The sequence below is a fragment of the Leptidea sinapis genome, chromosome 12, assembly GCF_905404315.1.
Source record: "Leptidea sinapis chromosome 12, ilLepSina1.1, whole genome shotgun sequence".
NCBI lineage: Eukaryota > Metazoa > Arthropoda > Insecta > Lepidoptera > Pieridae > Leptidea > Leptidea sinapis.
The window spans coordinates 8656298-8674290 of NC_066276.1; positions in this window are offsets into that span (position 1 = coordinate 8656298).

The window sequence follows — 17993 nt, forward strand, 5'->3', positions numbered from 1 at the left end:
CCCGTAAATGGAAAAATTTTTACTCGAGTTGAACTCATTTTCAGCAAAACGGTAAGTTTTATCATGAAAGTACTTCAGATAAAAGTCTATAAAAACTTTGTTACACTTTTCTTCCTACTAGCCACCGTTTCTGAGATATATACTTGTATAAATTGTACTTGTGTTATAAGTTGTATAATTATCATAAATGAATATTACAATAATATCTATTACAACGGTGTTATTCCTTTAAGATAATACTACAATTAGAAAAAACACTCCCTTTTGTCGTTTTGCACTTATTGCTGCCCCGTTTGTATTTTTAATAAGCTGTTCCAAATAAAATTGATTTGAAAATCTCCTTTAATGATGAATGGTGATGAAAAAAAATCCTTATAAAATATTTCGGTTTTATTTCACAAGTGTATACAAGTACCTAGAAACCGGTACTCGAGTGAGCCTAATCAAAATTGGCCTTTCCCGGCCACATGGGTTCGTAAATATTCCATACAAGCACACCCTCTTGGGACCGGATTTAGTTTCATTTTTATATGTATAATGTATCCCTCTGAATTGTCTGTGTTCGTCACTTTAACTATCCTTCGATTGTTCCACTTTTAAAGTGAAACGTTTATTACATCGTCTCAAACTTTTTCGTCTGTGTGTTGCATGTCGCGTGACGGGCGGCGCCTATAGTTCGCAGCAGCTGACCGTGTCGTGTATATTACTATGACAATTACTCATTTGTGGCAGTGCTCCACGCTATTTTGTTTGTTTTTGTCAGTGTTTAATGTAAATGTTGTTTGTCAGTGTTTAATGTAAATGTTGTTATTTATTAAAGTGAATATTAAAAATTATTAAAAAATATTAGTTTGAGACTTAGTCTGCTTTTATTATTTCCCATTATCATTCCAATTTTCCAAGTATAAAATTAAGATTGTTAAAGCAATTTTTATACCATTAATGGAATATTATTCCAAAATTTTTTAGTTAGATGTCTATAATGTAAAAAAAAAGTTTCACTTTTACCGTGGTTTCATGAAACCACACAATATTTTTTATATTGCTTTATACAATACAATTCTATTAGCTGTCGCGTTATTTTTCAGCTGAGTTCTGCTATAAAGATTCAGTTTAGTTATACCCTAATCAAAGTGACAGATCTAATAACTTTCTCACTACAATATTTTGGAACGTTGAAGTGATAACTGAGTTGTGTTGACGTAAAATAACTTAACTTAACTTAACTTAACTTTATATTTGTTAATATTTCCTTTTTTCGTGTGTAATATTAATTAATTAATGAATTATCTATATATAAACAATTTGTTGTGTTTATTAAGGATAACCCTCACATCTAGGATTAATACACAAATAAAATTTGAAAAACATAATTTTATGAACGATCCGGGACACGAACCCAGGACCTCCGGCGTTCCGTGCCGGTGCTCTAACCAACTTAGCTAACCGTTCGAGTGACGTATCGTTATAAAATCTTGTATGCCTTGTTTAACTCGCTGGTCGTTCGAGTCCGGCATCGTTCATAAAATTTTGTTTTTCAAATTTTATTTGTGCCTATATATAGACGAGCGTTTAATTTATATCAGTGTTTCCCAAATATTATTCTGCTATGGCCAGGTAATTTTCACAATATCCCTTCGTGACCCACTTAATACTTTTAAACCCAAGCTGGTTTCATTAGATAGATTAGTACACCTTTATTAATAGTCAAAAGGTTTTATTAGTACTACATACTTTGCTATCCTCTATTAAGTCACTATGTGTGTGTGTAGTACGAAGTATGGAGCTTCTGATTTTGTCTTACTAAAGAATCCAAGTTAGCGGAAAATAACAAAAGTTTTATCCTGAGGTCTGGTTACACTTCAAGTCGGTGTATTTATTTGTTTTAAAGGTGTTTTTAAACCGAGTGTTAGAAATCCAGCTTCATATTTAATAAGGCATTAAATAAGTTATTGCTTGACGAGCCAATTTAGTGTACTTAGTCTGGCCATAAATACTGTTACAATTAAAAATAAACAAAATATTACATTTGAACTTGGAATCGGCCATTTTTATATTGTGATTGTTCTTTGACTTTTCTCATTTTGGCGCCAATACATTGTACAATATTTTGCGATATCGAAAGGTATCAAGTGTATCAAGATACCATTCTTGAGATGGTAGTGAAGCCCCTTAACAACACCATGTTCAATAACCAAGAATGGTCCTTCCAGCAAGACTCGGCGCCGGGTCATAAAGCTCGGTCTACGCAGTTTGGTTGGGAGCGAACGTTTCGGACTTCATCAGAGCTGAAGACTGGCCGTCGTCTAGTCCCGATCTTAATCCGTTGGATTATGAGTTATGGTCAGTTTTAGAGAGTACGGCTTGATGTAAGCGCCATGATAATTTGGAGTCCCTAAAATAATCCGTACGATTGGCAGAGAAGAATTTTTCCATGGAAAGAGTGCGTGCTTCTATTGATAACTGGCCTCAACCTTTAAAGGACTCTATTGGAGCCAATGGAGACCACTTCGAATAAGCTGTTTATATTTTAAATTGTTTTATATTTATGTATTAAACAAGCGCACTGTAAAAGTAATAAATGGTATTTGCAATAGAAAACTATTTTTTCTTTGTTTCAGTATTTATGGCAAGCCAAGGTATTCTTGACGTCAAGATAACCAAAAAACTTGACGGCAAATGGGAAACGCTGATCTATATGACGTTAACGTGATAATATAATATTATGTGCTCTTAATTGCCGTAAATTCATGAAAATAGCTCGTAAAAGTCTATAGTTACAATCATTATCATAATTAATATTCAAAACGAATTTCATACTTGAAATAGCTTCACATTTTGAGGAATATGTTTCAAATGAAAGTTTAAATGTAACTTAACAGCAAATGTTATTCGTGAATTCAGAAATTGTTTGTTCGATAAGAAAGTTAAGTTCGTTAAGTAGGCACATTAGGGTAACAGGAAAACATTTGGGGTGTCGTCAGCAATGGCCAGCTGCTTGAAGAAATTAAAATATACCATCAAATTGGAAGTACAAGTTACTTACAGAAGTAATTGCTAAAAAGTTTAGGTTCGTTTTTAACAATTTGATTTGAGCCTGTTGTAGCTTTATATATACATAATATATAATTATATATTTTATTTTATTAAAAATTTTAACACAAAAAAACCTTTCTCATTAAAAAAACTATTATATATATAGAAATAGCAACAAAGGTAATAAAGGAATGTGCAAGGGAACTAGCTCCAGTCCTAGCCTACTTAATAAATCTATCTTTTGAAGAAGGTACTTTCCCATCAAATTTAAAAAAGGCAAAAGTAACACCTTTACTCAAAGCGGGTGATAAAAAGGATATTAACAACTATCGACCAATCACACTCATTCCTGTTATCTCAAAAATTTTTGAAAAGATACTGCACAAGCGATTAACATCTTTTTTAACTAAACATAATATCATTTTGGAGGAACAAAATGGTTTCCAAAAAGGAAAATCAACAACTTTAGCGTGTTTTTCGCTAATAAAAGAAATATCGGAATGCATGGATACAAAAATTCCAGTAACATCAGTATTTTTTGATATGAGCAAAGCTTTTGACAATGTTTGTCATGAAAAACTATTAGATAAATGCGCTCAATATGGTATTCGAGGTCTAGCAAATGACTGGCTTAAAAGCTATCTTTCAAACCGTACTCAATACGTTGAAATTGCTAAATTAAATAATAAACAAGAAGTAATACCTTATCGATCAGAACTTAGACTTAAAACAAAAGGTGTACCACAAGGAAGTATATTGGGTCCACTTCTATTCATAATCTACATAAACGACTTACCTAGCATTACTACTAATAACTGTACTCTTTTTGCTGATGACATCTCTATTGTAATTAAATGTAACAATGAATTGACATATGATATAGAAATTAATAAAACAATAAAGGACACAATTGAATGGCTTACTGAAAATAACCTGACTATAAATATAAAAAAAACAATGTATATGCAGTATTATAATAAGAATGGGAAAGGAAAAGATATTAATGTTAATTATCATAATGAGAATATTAAAGAAGCACAACTTGTCAATTTTCTTGGTATTTCTTTAGACAGCAATTTGTCCTTCAAGTCACATGTTGACAAAATTAGCAAAAAAATTAACCAACATGTATTTGTCCTCAAACGCGTATCAAAAACAATAGGTGAAAAAACAGCGCTAATGGCATATCATGCATTCGTGGTTTCAGCTTTAAGATATGGATTGGTCATATGGGGCAACTCGGTGAGCATAGGGCATTTATTTATTGGACAGAAGAAGTGTATCAGGGCGGTTTGTGGAGCCGGCCCCCTAGATTCTTGTCGACCGCTATTTAAAAAATTGAAAATTCTATCGCTGCCATGCCTATACATTTATGAAATAAGCCTATTTGTTCAAAAACATATGTGTGATTTCTATACAAAAAAAAGCCAGAAGGTTTTAAATACAAGATATCCAAATAAACTCATAATGCCCTTCTGTAGAACTGCATCTTTTAGTAGAAATTGTTTCAGCATGTCTGTGAAAATATATAATAAATTGCCCAATGAATTGAAAGATTTACCGTTCAAAGTTTTTAAAAGAAGACTGCATCAGTGGTTAACAAATAAGTGCTTCTATAGTTTAAATGAATTTTTCAATACAAAATGAATTAGTCTATTTGATAATAATATATGTAAATTAATATACTTTTATGACATTGAATTTGTTAATATTATACATAGGTACTAAATGAATTATTAAGTTATTTACGTCTCATATTATAATATTATATAAGTATTAAAATTTCATTTTATAAATATTATTGATATCATTGTGAAATCCGACATGTTTCAATATAACAGTACGATTAGTGTTTAGACAATTTTGTAACATATTTTGCATGTCAATTGACGAAACATATTGGATTATCCATTATATTGTTAACACCTTAAGTACAATGTTTCCTGCAAATAAATTTCATTTCATTTCATTTCATTTCATATTCCAAAGCAATTGATATAATATGTACAAATAAGTAAAAAAATAATTGTACTTTTATACAATCTAATTAAACTTATAATTCTAGTTACAATTAATGTTATCTTTGGAATCGCTGTACTCCCGCTGCAGTTCTACCCTCGCCTCTCGCTTTGTCACATTGCGCGTGCGACACAAGCACATCTCTCCAACAAGTATGAAGATAATCCTACCTTGGCTGACACCGACCTACTAGTAACGCAACATATAGAAAATTTAAGACTTTTATGGGTTTCTCATGGATGCCATTGTCAGATCTGGACCAAAGTGCAATGGGACCACGGCACCAGCTTTCAAATAAAAAAATATCAAGATCGGTTCACCCAGTCGAAATTTCTGAGGTAACAAACATAAAAAAAAACATACCGACGAATTGAGAACCTCCTCCTTTTTTGAAGTCGGTTAAAAACAAGGTACATCTCCTTGGCTTGGGATTGTTTTGTGCCAAAGGTAAAATATATTAACGTTCGTATACATCGATATATTCTTACACAACATTCCGATGCTGTAACGAATTATTGATCAGAAATTTTAAAAATCGGCACTAAAGGAAATAGTAAAAAACATCTTATTCTTAATCATAATTAATCAATGTTAGAAGTAATGGTAAAAACTCTATGAAAATATTCAAATTGTACTCAATTAGCTAAAACAGTTAACTTAATGTCCAAAATTCCAGTTCCCTTTAGAGTTATCAGAAACAAAATGTAAGTGGTAATACTAAAGTATTTTAACTTAGATTAAGGATTGGTGTCCGCTGCGCTCCAACTACATACCGCAGGCGTAGTCGCAAAATGTGGCAACTAATACTATGCCCAAATAGGCGTACTCGAGCCAGTATCGAATAATGTGTGATGTTGACGTGCCACATGTTCTGTTAAACTTTGTTAAAGATGAAACTAAAATGCCGGGTTGCGTAGTAATACTTTGTAAAATAATACTACGAGAAATAAGAAAGACACTGGGATCACATACTATCATCAGTAAGTATTTTGTATTTTATCAATTTTAATGTAAAATAAAACAAAGTGTATGTTACACAATTTGAAAGATGCCATTGAGTGTCAAGGTGCCACGCACACAAGAATCGAATAGTTGCCGTAATTAAAAAGCTATTGTTCTTAGGTAGTGCGGTATCTAGTTGGAGCGCAGCGCAGACCAATCCTTTATCTAAATATGTGAGCCTGCTCATTTGGTTCGGTGTGGTGATCACTTAACATCATGTTAACCGTACGTTCGTTAGTCCTCCTTTTTCATAAAAAAAACACACACCTTATTTTTACTTACCACGTTTTTTTATGCATAAAAAGGACAAACGAGCGTACGGGTCATCTGGTGTGAGGTACTCACCGCCGCACACATTCTCTTCTCACAGGAGCATTACAAGCTTTTAAGGAAGTTGTACGCACTTTTTTTGAAGGTTTTAAATGTCGTAACGTCCCGGGAACACAAAAAAGCTCATTCCACAGCTTTGTAATACGTGGAAGAAAGCTCCTTGGAAACAGCACTGTTGAGGACTGCCACACATCCAGATGGTGGAGAAGATACCCTAATTTGTGGCGTATATATCCTATAATATATTCTCTTGCTATCATCACATTATACTCCATTCGACTCAAACATAGCATATACTTTAAATTAAAATATGTTAATAAGAGTTTATCTGAAGCTAGATTTTTATCATTTAAACTAGCTATGAATACCCGCTTCGCTGGGTCATTTTTAATTGTATACTTATTTGTTAATGTTAATAATCTATCACTACTTACTTCACAATTTTTTCACATAAAAGACACATTTTCTTTTTCTTATTAATTTATTGATCTTACTTATTTTTACATTAAAATCTTACGACTAAGTTGACATTAATATCTTTTATCATCTAACATTAACTGATATCCTAAACATTTTTATTGAAATACATTCTTATATACTACGTTTACAGTTTTGCATTCTGGTGCATAAACAAATAAATTTTCTTTCTGTCCTACGCGTGAAAAAGCTACATAGAGTTGACCATGTGAAAAACAGGATTCTTTTAAATTAACTCCACAAAATCGGAACGTCTGACCTTGCACCTTATTGATAGTCATACTATAAGCTAATCGTACAGGAAATTGTAACCGTTTAAAATAGAATTGTAAATCATTCGAAATTATTGGAATTCTTGGTATAAAAACCAAGTTTCCTTTTTCTTTGCCAGTGAGAACTTCTGCCTCAATGATGTTGTTCAAAATTTGTTTTACGCATAATCTTGTACCATTGCACAATTTTGGCGTATTAAGATTTCGCATTAATATGACTGGTGATCCAATTTTTAGCTTTAATTCATGAGAAGGCATACCAGGTTGGTTTAATGAATTTAAAAATTCCGTTGGAAAGTTTAAACTTTCATCTTGATTCATCATTGTATCTATTGATTCATAGATTTTTTCCTCTCCCGGTATCATTTCCTGTATTTTTTCATTTATTCGTTTTACTGCATCATTTTGTTGTAACCAAAATTGTTCGCTCAGACAACCATGTTTTATTTAAATAATTTTGTTGTATGGATGGATAAATTTTGTCTATAAGGTGTTCTTCGGTGTCTACCACATGACATATCTCTTCAGTTAAAATTATTTTACCAGACTGTGGATCTAGTGGGTAGGTGCCATTCCCAATTTTCAAAAGATTGTCGACAAACTCTTGTGCTTTTGGATCTCCAGTAATTAACGCTCGCATATTTTCTGTCAGTGATAACTTTTCAACATTGTTCCAAAAAATTGATCGCTTTAAACATGCATTTATTTCGTCAGCTGGTGTTGATTTTGGAATAACTGGTAACGTTTGTCTAAAATCCCCTGATAGTAGCAATAAAGCATCTCCCATTAGTTTTGTATTTTTCCGAAGATCCTGTAATGTTCTATCCAGCGCTTCCAGTGATTTTCGATGAGCCATCGTGCACTCATCCCATATTATAAGTTTGCATCTTATTAAAATTTGGCCACGTACAGAAAATTTTGTGATATTACAGACTGGGAATTCTTGTTCAGCTACATTTAATGGCAAATTTAGTGCAGAAATGTGCCGTTTTTCCACCTTCCATTAATGTCGCGGCAATTCCAGAGGATGCCAATGCTAATGCTATTTAATTTTTCACCCGAATTGTAGCTAGGACCAAATTAATGAGGAAAGTTTTTCCAGTACCTCCGGGTGCATCTAAAAAGATTATTCCTCCTGCATTCGTCTCAATACGATTTATTATTGTGTTATATACTATTCGTTGTGTTCATGTTAATTTTGGTTCATTTTCTTCAATGTAACGTTGCAATTCATCTTTATTATAATTAAGTTCTTTTGATAATTTAGAATTAGTCACGCTTAATTCGTTTCTTTTAGAAGATTGCACTCCGAGAGTAACTAAAGTTTGATTACATATTGCGAAACATCGATCTTCTAAAATTATCAAAGCTTCATTATAAATATTATCGTTGAATGTAATATTCATATCTTGATTTTCTCTACGTAGTCTTGCTAGAATATCATCACTCATACTATCACGATATTTCAGCCATAGTCTATTCGGATTTGAAGGATTACACGATGTTAGAATTATAGCAAAGAGTTCTCGCAGTTGATTCGCTGTTGCTGTTTCTGCTGCCTCTTTCATTGCCTGCTCCCATAGGTGCCATTCCCAATTTTCAAAAGATTGTCGACAAACTCTTGTGCTTTTGGATCTCCAGTAATTAACGCTCGCATATTTTCTGTCAGTGATAACTTTTCAACATTGTTCCAAAAAATTGATCGCTTTAAACATGCATTTATTTCGTCAGCTGGTGTTGATTTTGGAATAACTGGTAACGTTTGTCTAAAATCCCCTGATAGTAGCAATAAAGCATCTCCCATTAGTTTTGTATTTTTCCGAAGATCCTGTAATGTTCTATCCAGCGCTTCCAGTGATTTTCGATGAGCCATCGTGCACTCATCCCATATTATAAGTTTGCATCTTATTAAAATTTGGCCACGTACAGAAAATTTTGTGATATTACAGACTGGGAATTCTTGTTCAGCTACATTTAATGGCAAATTTAGTGCAGAATGTGCCGTTTTTCCACCTTCCATTAATGTCGCGGCAATTCCAGAGGATGCCAATGCTAATGCTATTTAATTTTTCACCCGAATTGTAGCTAGGACCAAATTAATGAGGAAAGTTTTTCCAGTACCTCCGGGTGCATCTAAAAAGATTATTCCTCCTGCATTCGTCTCAATACGATTTATTATTGTGTTATATACTATTCGTTGTGTTCATGTTAATTTTGGTTCATTTTCTTCAATGTAACGTTGCAATTCATCTTTATTATAATTAAGTTCTTTTGATAATTTAGAATTAGTCACGCTTAATTCGTTTCTTTTAGAAGATTGCACTCCGAGAGTAACTAAAGTTTGATTACATATTGCGAAACATCGATCTTCTAAAATTATCAAAGCTTCATTATAAATATTATCGTTGAATGTAATATTCATATCTTGATTTTCTCTACGTAGTCTTGCTAGAATATCATCACTCATACTATCACGATATTTCAGCCATAGTCTATTCGGATTTGAAGGATTACACGATGTTAGAATTATAGCAAAGAGTTCTCGCAGTTGATTCGCTGTTGCTGTTTCTGCTGCCTCTTTCATTGCCTGCTCCCATTGATTATCATTTTCTAATAAACCACGACGCTGGCATGCTTCACGATACGTTTCGCAAATGTAACCATCTACTGTTCGAAGATCTTCAAAAGAAATTGGTCCACGTACTTCATGAAGTAGTAGACGTAAATAGAAACATTCAGCATTCTTTGGATGTACCGTATATACTCGACCAATAGCTTTATCTTTAAAGACACCTTTAAATCCTTCAACCGAAACTCCTTTCTTTCGTCGATTAAATACTTTTCGCGATGAGTCCCATGTGTAATAACTGGGAACATCTCCATAAAGAAGAGTTCTAGCAAACAGATCACTTCGACACAATTCGAAAAATGCAGTTAACGTAGTATTAACAGGTTGGTTTGCAACTTTTTGTGCTGTTTGATTAGTAAAATATACCCGTTGCCCATTCTCAAGGTGAACTGCTAAGTGAAAAACAGCTGGATCCCTGCCATGAATCGGAAACCCCAATATACGCCAAGCTGCCTCATTACTATTTATATATCGTCCCATTTGATAACTTAAAATTTCATCATATCTATTTTAAATACTGGATTAAATCCTTTTTCTTCAATTACTGCAGTTGCTCCAAATGAAGTCATTTGAAAGCATGCATTGTAATTTCTAATTTGTTGTAAGAATTCTTTAGAATTTTGTGTTTCTCCTTTCATATATTCTAGAAATTCCGGTGGCAGTGATTTTAACTCTGGTAATTTAATTTTGCCACTTGAACAGCATATACTTTGCGTTTCTCCTTTGAATTTTTTAGCTTCACAAAATTTGCATACTTCATTCATTCTTCCGATCACTATACTTGAATGTTCAAAATAATTTCTAGTAGGATTATAATGAAACGCCTCTTGTTCAAGACTGTATTTTTCCCGACGTTTTTGACGAACAGAATATACAGTTGTTTTAGAAACTTGAGCCTCCATTTGTTCATTTAGTCGAAGATCACGCATTCTTATTGCATTTTGTATTCTTCTATCATCTGCCTGTTCATTTGTCTTTCTTTTTCTTTGCAATCTTTTTCTGATTCGGTCCGTTTCTTTAGAATCATTAAGCTGCTCTTCAGTCTGATTATTTCGACTTTGATGATAATTTTCTCGAAGTAATGTGAGACGTTGTTCTCTTTCGTCTGTAGTTTCATTTCTCCGTGACATTTTTTGCCTTTTCGATACAATTCGAGAACGTGAGAATACGCATTTACGTTTCGGCATCGTTAGTAATATTTTAATTTTTTTTTTTCACCTTTTTCACACTGCACTAAAATAAAAAAACTAAAAAAAAAAGAAACAATATTGTGTATTACACTGCACGTTAAAACTTTTGATTCTTCACTTTAAAAAACACTATACGCTGTTATTTATGATTATTTAATTTTTAATATTTATTTTTTCGTTATACAATTCTTATAAAAAATCGACTGAAGCACGGGTTTGACATTTCGGCTTATATAGTCGCAAAAATTATCCCCACTACCGACCAAATTTTCCGGAGAAAGGTATTTGATGACACCCCCGCCTGATTCTGGAAATGGCTTCGCATTCCAGAAGGATGTGTTTGGGGCTTCACTGAGACCCATTCTGGCTAAGTAAACTTAGATTAAAGCATCACTTTAAGTAAGACTCGTGTCTTATGGAGCCCTGTCCCTGCAGTAGAACGTTATTTATTCCATGGAAGAAAAACAAATTATAGTTTGACTTCAGTATTGCGTTACGTCAAAAGAAAAACTTTGAAGTTTCTCTTCTTATCGAAGGATACATAAACACTTAATAATGTTATAAAGTTTGATCCTGTGTGATAGCTTGGATAAAAATTCTCTTGGGAAAGATAGTTGCAGATGTTTCCCGCTGCCATGTGCATTAGACTATGATGGGAATATTTAAACCCCAAGGTCACTTACTATTAATCTACCAGGCCACTTTCCAGGCCTTCAAACTTCATTTGATTCCTCTGGTGTTGCAATAGAATGTGGCGGTGATCACTTAACACCGGGTGACCCGTACACTCGTTTGTCCTCCTTTTCCATAAACTTACTAGCAGGAACGAAGACGTGGAACTTACTTGGCTAAAAATATATTAAGTTGCTAATTACCTTTTGGTAAATTTTATATTTTGTCAATGGTAAAAATAATAATATCAATTATTTCCTAAGAGTTAAGTACTTGAAAGTTCACACTTGAAGCCGTCATAGTAAATATCGAATCTTATCTCTGAGACCATCTATTTTCACTTCAATTAACGTCAAAAAGAACTCTATTTTGATAAAAAAAAAAGTTTTAAAGTTTAAATACTGAGCTATTATTCTCATACCAATAACAATTTTTGCTTAATTTCAAAATTCTTATCTGCCAGATTGGCCGCAGTCCGTCCTCCGTGTAGAAAGTCTAATTAAACTTGTAGAACATTCCAGTTAGACACTTTTGTAACCAATTCCCAAGTATGTTTGTGATTGTAAAATGTTTGCATAAATTATGTTCTTCATCATTCGTAAACAGCATCAAAATAATAATTTGAAAAACCTATAATAACGCTTATGATTTTGTACGTTATAAATTTATACATATAAATAAAATTTGAGTGTCTATTTGTAATCTTTAAAGAACCATTTTTTACTACATGTATATGAATATATGCGGTACACATACACCAAAATAACATTTTTTACAATTTTAACTGTTTATTCCGGCTATTCTCTGAAATGGCTGGACCGATTTTGATTTTATTGGCAGGTAGCTGATTTAATAAGGAGTAACATAAGCTACGTTTATTTTACAAAAAATCATTTATTGTAGAAAAATAAAGTAATGTTGCAATATCCAAGAAACGGTAACTCTACTAAAACTCTAAAAATAATTTATATGGCAAAACAACTTTGCCGATTCAGTTCGCTAATTCAGGATCAATACTTTATGATTTTTTTTTATGAAAAATTTTTAACAAAAAAACAACCGCCTTCAAAAACACTAATCCAAAACTTATATTATTGTAATTTTTAAAATCGCGATATTGATTTATTCGTAAATTTATCATCCACTTTTGCTATACGTATGTATAGCAAATTTAAGACTTTTATGGTTTTCTCATGAAGGACACAGTCACATCTGGACCAAATTTCAATGGGACCACACGGGAAGCACCAGCTTTCAAATAAAAAAGAATTATCAAAATCGGTTCACCCAGTCGTATGTTTTGAGGTAACAAACATAAAAAAACCGACGAATTGAGAACCTCCTCCTTTTTTGAAGTCGTTTAAAAATATGGGACGAGACGAGCAGGACGTTCAGATGATAGTAATTGATACTGGGGCGCCCTGCCTATTACAATGCAGTGCCGTTCAGGACTCTTGAAAAACCCAATAATTCTGCGTGGCACTACAATTGCGCTCGTCACCTTAAGGCATAAGATGTTAAGTCTCATTTGCCCAGTAATATTACTAGCTACGGCGCTTTTCAGACCGCAATACGGCAGAAATAGACGCCGTTGTGGTACCCATAATCTAGCCAGCATCCTGTGCAAAGGAGCCTCCCACAGACAGGGAGAGTTTGTATAGAGGGGACTTAATGGCTAGTCCATAAGTTAAGAAAATTTATTATTTAAAACGATCGATCTGTCCACTTCAGATTACATTCGGAGTTACAGAAAAGGAGTGAAGAATTTCGTTTCTAACGGGGTAACCCAATCGTATTATTATTTATTTCATTATTTTAATCAATATACAGTATTGTAAGCAAATAAATTTTCTTCTTAATTATCTGTCTGAACCTAAGACAACTTATTGTTAAAATACAAACGATACAACTTATAGAAACAATACTGACAGCTCGATAAGATAAAATGAAAGCAAGAGATCGGTTCTTCTGCTATTAAAACGATATCTGGTTAGATGAAGAATAGTCGGAAAGTACAAGATTCTGTATAGAGTTATCAGAATCAGAATCTTGCCTAGCTCCCATAACGATAACTACTAATTATATATTATGAATTCATCTGCAGAGGTGTTTTTGATAGCCATGAATCCTCTCATCATCGCATTTCTCACAGGGAGTGTTCCACTATTTGAACTAATTCGTATCGCCGGAATTCTACCTTTCCATGACACGCCACGAACTTCTGATACCTGATAGAATGTCAAACACACAACTCCTCTAAACTGTTTTTTCACGAACATCCTGCTACCTTGTATTAACACTATTCACTGTTTTGAGATCAAACCTTATAATTATTAAAGATCGTATTTAGAATTTAAAATATTTCAATTGACCACCCCGTATCAGTGTTACAACTTGAATGCCTATATTCTTGGTCAACTGACAACGTCATATTGGTGGTATCAGTTGACTGTGTATATAATATATTTTAATAGATTATTACAATTTAACAATAAGATTGATTATTAAATAAATCACGCGAATTAAATAAAATCAACCAAATATAACAATTTAAATCAATTTAAATTATAAATAATTATGTTGGTAGCGCTTACACTTGATATTGATAAAATTTGGAATGAGGTTCCTTGTGCGATGTTTTCAGGACGACACGACATGAGCACATTCAAAATAATTCAAAATATTTCCATAAACGAAATATACTACTACACTTCAAAAATTTTCAAAAATCAAATAAGCAGTTCTTAATTATCATTCTGATTTTTAACATCAACAATAAACCTTCTGTTATATTACTGTCATTGATTAACAAACCTAAAACAAAAAAATAATGTCTTACGCCATCAAAGCCTTTACTTACTCAGAAAACGAAAACAAATTGTACTTTAACTTGTTCTAACTAGCTCTTCGACGGATTATAAATAAGTTTCAAGTGAACGCGGTGAATACTTATGGCTCAAGAGCACTGAATTAGAATAAAGACTACTATTTATTTCATGGAAATTCTTTACATCTACCAGGATTCCATCATAAGATCTCATGAAATTGAAGAAATATATTAGCAATAGAAAGACATGTAAGTATCACGGTGATTGCTGAACCTTTACTGAAATAGTCACTAGAACTAGGCAGGTAACCTGCAGGAGGACCTCAGTTCTAGGTGAGGATAGTTCGTTAATGTTCTGGTGAAGGGCTAGAAATGGGACCGATACTTCCTGCCAACATTGATAGATGATGGCAGATACAGTTTGCCGGTGACAAAAAACCTAACAAAGCGTGCCTCTTGGTGTCCGTTTGATGTAGTAGAAGACATCGAAGAAGAGCAAGAGAAACCTGGATGAAAGAAGTTCTGAGGCGAGCTCGGTGAAAAAGGGGAGGATCAAGACCTGCTGGGTGCGTGATGAATGTGGAAGTTAATCACGTACTTCTGCCAATAGGTTCATCTAGGAATACATACAGGTTTTACTGGGTGCAAGCTTGACATAACCCCTTCATTCCACTTGACGAGAGCTATGTGCTAGGCGTTTCCTATGTACCTATAAGAAAAGTAACGCCCATACTAGTGTTTTTATTATTATACAAGTATTTGTGTAAATGTGTGTTGATATTATTATAATAATGACCAGCTGACCATGCAAACGTTGTATAGCCATATAAGGTAATAATAAAAAATATAATAATATATATAAAATTAGTAAAATTTTTAGGGTATAATAAATGGATGCAACCGATTCTTAGACCTATCAAATATATCATACTACAATAATTGTATATAAAAATATTTGTAGATCGTAGAGGGCGAAAATTTGTAGTTGTATGTATTTTTCAATGCTAAATCATAATGAAGAAAAAATAAAAGAAATATATTTATGGGTCAGCCTTATCATTTAGGGGTATGAAAAATACATGTTGCCTGATTCTCAGACCTACCCGATAGACGCACAAAATTTCAAACAAATCGGTTCAGCCGGTTCGGAGGAGTTTGGTAACAAACACCGGGCCTCGAGAATTTTTTAATATTAGATTTATTTTACTATCTGATAATATATGCTTGTTGATAATGAAACTTAGCCACTTTAGGCAAATAATTATGTTGATTTTTTGTCAATTTCAATATAATTATTTGGCTAAAACTTTTGCAACAGCTTGGGAACGTTATGTATATGCATAAAAATTTAAAATATTCATACGAATAAAAGTGTAACATCAATATTATAATAAATAAACAGAAATGTTGAAATGAAACATATGAATAGTAATATGTAAATGTGAAATCCGATAATAATAATAAATCATTTTATTTCAGGCTACAAGGCCCATAAAATAAATACCTTATAATCTAACATACATATTTTTAAAACTTAAATCTACGTCACATTTTCGCGGCGATGTGAGGCGTGGATTCGGTACGCGGGATCAGTCACTTTCAGGACATTTATCATATCCTGATAACTTCTTCTCCCCTTTCATCCCTCCTGCGGGACGGCATCTGGTCTGATTTCATCAAAATCTTGTACAGGAGCGTCTTGGCGTTAATGATCTCCTCACTCTTGAAATTTGATGCACAGATCTGAATGATACTGATCTCGTCCATAGCATCAATTGCGTGCTGAAGGAATGCAAGGAAGAAACGTCTTTAAGAAAAAAAAAATCTATACCTTTCTAGAATCAATTTACTTATTAGTGCATTCTAATTTTAAAACATAATGAGTGTGTCAATAACATATTTATTATTCAATGAGTATGTATTAAGTTGTTATTACTGTATTGAAAGGTTAATGAAAAGTATTTATTGTAGTAGGTACTAATATTGTTAAAACAAACAAAAGGTTACATTATGTGTTTACTACTTATGATACTAATTACCCTCATTAATAAATTTTCTTAATGTTATTTTTAATTGTTTTCAAGAACGACTACTTATAAATTATCCAATTAATTATGGCTACATTTGGAATCACATCTTTAAATGGATCACACTGTTCTTATACAAGCAGTAGTAATACACGAATTGAACGTAAAATAAGAATGAGTGAATTGGAAAATGCAGTGAATGAGAGTTTAGTATACACGTGTGGGCGATGTGATATGTTTTATTATGACTACAAGCAGTTGCTTGAACATTTATACTGGCGTCACGGCACTGAAAGCCTTTGGTGCAACCAGAGTGATTTGAAACGTTGGCAGTACGCCGCACACGTGTGTAATGTGTTACCTATAGATGAATCTCTGTTAAACAACTATACCGGACCTATTTACTGCTTCTGTGGCAAGGAGGAATATGATTCTCTTGCTGCGACTCACCCGACTGTAACCTTCAATGGTATCACTATAAATGTGTGGGTATTGTTACGCCCCCTGCAGGAGAATGGTATTGTCCTGAATGTTGCAAAATTTATTCCCTACAGGTATATAGTACATTGTGTTCTTTTATTTATGTAAATGTTAATAAGTAAAGGCCATTTATGAGGCTCCACAAGTAGAAAATCAACTAAAAATTATAATGCTTCACACTTAAGTCTAGGTATAACACTTACGAGATTTAAAACTTATAAACTAGATTAAATACAATACAATTCTATTTAGGATCTAGCCCTAAGTTACAATTAGCCAAAAATCTTTTATCAGATTGCACGTCAGAGCAGAATAGAATATAATACAAGAATTCAAGATTTATTATAGTGGAATAAGAAGGCGAACAATTTTTCTAATAAGGAATTGAGATTCTTAACAATCTACAGTCGATATATTTAATTTTCTCTGCACTAGCGTGTCTGTATATTTTAATGGGATAAATGGCATCATCTTCTTACAACAGTGACAGCATTATGTGTGGAGATGATACTCCGATCAATGTTCAACGCATCACAAAACAAGCCAAGGCTTTGCTTATTCTGATACAACTCCGACCATTTAAGTTTTACAACGTTTAGCGCAAAATTCTCTTGTAGTCAATTCTTAAAATAGTATTACATATTTCTCAGCGTATCATCAAGGTGCTTATCACTATGACATGTGGCTTGCAAGCCAATTACTGACTGTATAGCCAATAATAAATTAATAAAATTTTTCCTTCTTTGTTTCAGAATAATCATTAAACTAAACTGAAAGCCTAGCTATCTGTATTTTTGAAGTATTGAAAAAATTTAAAGACAATTTTTTGGTCTCACTGCAAAGCTGTTATTTTATTTTATTCAAATTAACAAAAAGCTGTATAAATAATATATTATTTAATAATAAATTTATTAACTATTAATTTATTATGAACCATTATGTTTATTTAATATATACTACTATTTACTAGTAATCGTGGTGATAAACATCTTATTTTTTAAGGAAAAGATATGAACAATGAACATCTACAAA